Source organism: Sapajus apella, unplaced genomic scaffold, assembly GCF_009761245.1.
Source record: "Sapajus apella isolate SASKATOON/1434 unplaced genomic scaffold, GSC_monkey_1.0 scaffold7, whole genome shotgun sequence".
In the NCBI taxonomy this organism is placed as follows: Eukaryota; Metazoa; Chordata; class Mammalia; order Primates; family Cebidae; genus Sapajus; species Sapajus apella.
The window spans coordinates 11,557,468-11,560,405 of NW_022436947.1; positions in this window are offsets into that span (position 1 = coordinate 11,557,468).

A 2,938-nucleotide genomic window follows, 5' to 3' on the forward strand; every position below is an offset into this window, starting at 1 on the left:
GGAGTGCAATGGCACGATCTCGGCTCACCGCAACCTCCGCCTCCTGGGTTCAGGCAATTCTCCTGCCTCAGCCTCCTGAGTAGCTGGGATTACAGGCACGCACCACCATGCCCAGCTAATTTTTTTGTATTTTTAGTAGAGACGGGGTTTCACCATGTTGACCAGGATGGTCTCGATCTCTTGACCTCGTGATCCACCCGCCTCGGCCTCCCAAAGTGCTGGGATTACAGGCTTGAGCCACCGCGCCCGGCCAATTTTTGTATTTTTAATAAAGACAGGATTTCGTTATGTAGGCCAGGATGGTCTCCAACTCCTGGGCTCAAGTGATCTGCTCACTTTGGACTCCCAGAGTGTTGGGATTACAGGCGTGAGGAACTGTGCCCAGCCTATTTAATTAATAAATTTGTTCTGATTTCATATTCTGATTTCAAATTTCATATTTACTTATATGCATAAATTATTTATAAGCTCCTTATGCTTATTGAGAAAGGGGTTTTCTTTAGAACAGGAAGACGAAATTAAAAGGTGGAGTGAACATTTCTCAATTTTAAGAAACACTGTTCTACTAAGTTTTCCTTCTTCCTTAGGTTAGATTAAATTGGATTTGTTACCTGAAGCCAATAAAATTATAATTAATACACTATCTCTAGAGTTGTGAGAAATAGATGCAAACCATAAAGTACAATGGATTGAGATATTTACTACACAGAGGGGTGTGTGTGTGTGTGTGTGTGTGTGTGTGTGTGTGTGTGTGTGTTGTGAGATAAGGTCTCCTCTGTCACGCAGGCTGGAGTGCAGTGAGACCATCACAGCTCACTGCAACCTCGAACTCTGGACTCAAAGGATCCTCCTGCTTCCGTTTCCTAAGTACAAGTACCTGGCTAATTTTTTACTTTCTTGTAGAGATGGGGCAGTGTTGGTGAATGAGAGGGTGGTACTACCTTGTTGCTCCAGCTGGTCTAGAACTCCTGGCCTCAAGCCATCCTCCTGCCTTGGCCTTCTCAAGCACTGGGTTACATGCCCAGCCAAAGTAGATTCCTAAGCAATGCTTTTTAATTAATCAACTGGGAGAAATGAAATAAGACAATGACATATAACATTTTCATAGTCCCAAGATTTGGCTCAATAGCTATATGGGTAACTGCTATGATTCGAATGTGTCCCACAGTTCATGTGTTGTAAACTTAATCCCCAATCTGTAAAAGCATAAAATGGACTAAGACAGTAACTCTGTCTCAAAAAAAAAGAAAGAAAGAAAAAGAAACACAGTGGAACTCTGTCTGTACAAAAAATAAGCAAAATTAGTTGAGTGTGGTGATGCAGGCCCATGACCAGCTATCGGGAGGATGGCTTGAGCCCAGGAGGTCAAGGCTGCAGTGAGCCAAGATTGCACCACTGCACTCCAGCCTGGATGACAGATGAGACCCTGTCTCAAAAAACAAACAAAAACTGTAGGGGGGAAAACCCCATCAGTGCCGAGGCAGGAGTCAGAAGCTTCAGCCTATTCCCTTATAAATAATGAAGAAGAAAATAACTAGAAATATAACCATAGCAGTTATTCATAGGTGATCTTAGTTATTCATATGTGATCTTAGTTATTAATAGGTGATCTTAGTTCTTTTATTAATGCCTTTCGGGTCGTGAAGTGTGAACGTGGGGTGACATTGTGAAAGGACCCTAAGGCAACACACTTTAAGCCCTCTGTCACCCCTGTGTAAGGGCTGCTGGGGGGGCACCTTGGCTGAGCAGCAGCACCAGCTCTGGGGAAGCGCCTGCTGTTTAGCCAGCTAGGGAAGAAGTCCAAGACGGCGGAGACATCTCCCTCCCTGGAGAAGTTAAGAGAAAACTCTGCAGGCCGGGCGTGGTGGCTCACGCCTGTAATCCAAGCACTTTGGAGGCCAAGGTGGGTAGATCACCTGAGGTTGGGAGTTCAAGACCAGCCTGACCAACATGGTAAAACCCCGTCTTTAAAAACAAAACAAAAAAAAAAAAAGAAAAAGAGAACTCCACTCCTCCAAGCTCTTGCAGTGGACCTGATGCTGTCAGGTAGGCCCGCAGACATCCTGGGGCTTAATTGTCTCTATGTGACGCTGTGCTTCAGTGGTCCCATTCCATGTCCACTCTCATGTTCCGCTTCTCACCTCGTTCCCTTTTTCTTAGAAGAAATAATCAGTGAAAGTAATATAAATCTTAATGTCTTTGTTCTTTCTTGACAAGTATGGAAAAGTGCAGATGCATTATGCTCCTTACCTCATCTCGGCTACCTGAAATTCTTGAGCCCTGCCTATATGACATATGATGGACTTCACCCTATCACTGACCACCAATGCCACGCCCTACCTACCCTGCCCTCAGCTTTGTACTCAATAAAAGTCAGAGCATCCAGGCACTTGGGGCCACTGCCAGACTCTGTGCTTTGGTTGGCAGTAGACCCCCGGGCCCAAACTCTCTTTTCTCTATCTCTGTGTCCTGTGTCTTTTATTTCTACAGTTTCCTGTCTCCACACCAGCAGAAAGAGGCTCACAGGACCCTGTAGTGCTGGACCTTACAAAACAAAACAAAACAAAACCCTCAAAAAACAATGTTTAGAGCTAAGACATACTGTATTAAACAACAGAAAACTATCTGCTGAATACATATTGTATAAAAGAACAGAAAACTATCTGCTGATTGAGTACAATCCCTGTTAAAATGTACGCTTTGAAGAGACCCCTAAACCGGCTTTGTGTGAGCAACATGGCTGTTTATTCACCTGGGTGCAGATGGGCTGAGGCCAAAAAGGGCTTAAGCAAAGGGCATGGGATAGGAGTTGGTTTTATAGGTTGGGGCAAAGTTTTTTGGGGGGGGAACAGGGGTGTTACGGAGTAAGATCAGTTACAGTGGTGGGGGTAGGGGCAAGGAATATGCATTACCATAAATTCAGTTACAATGGCGGGTG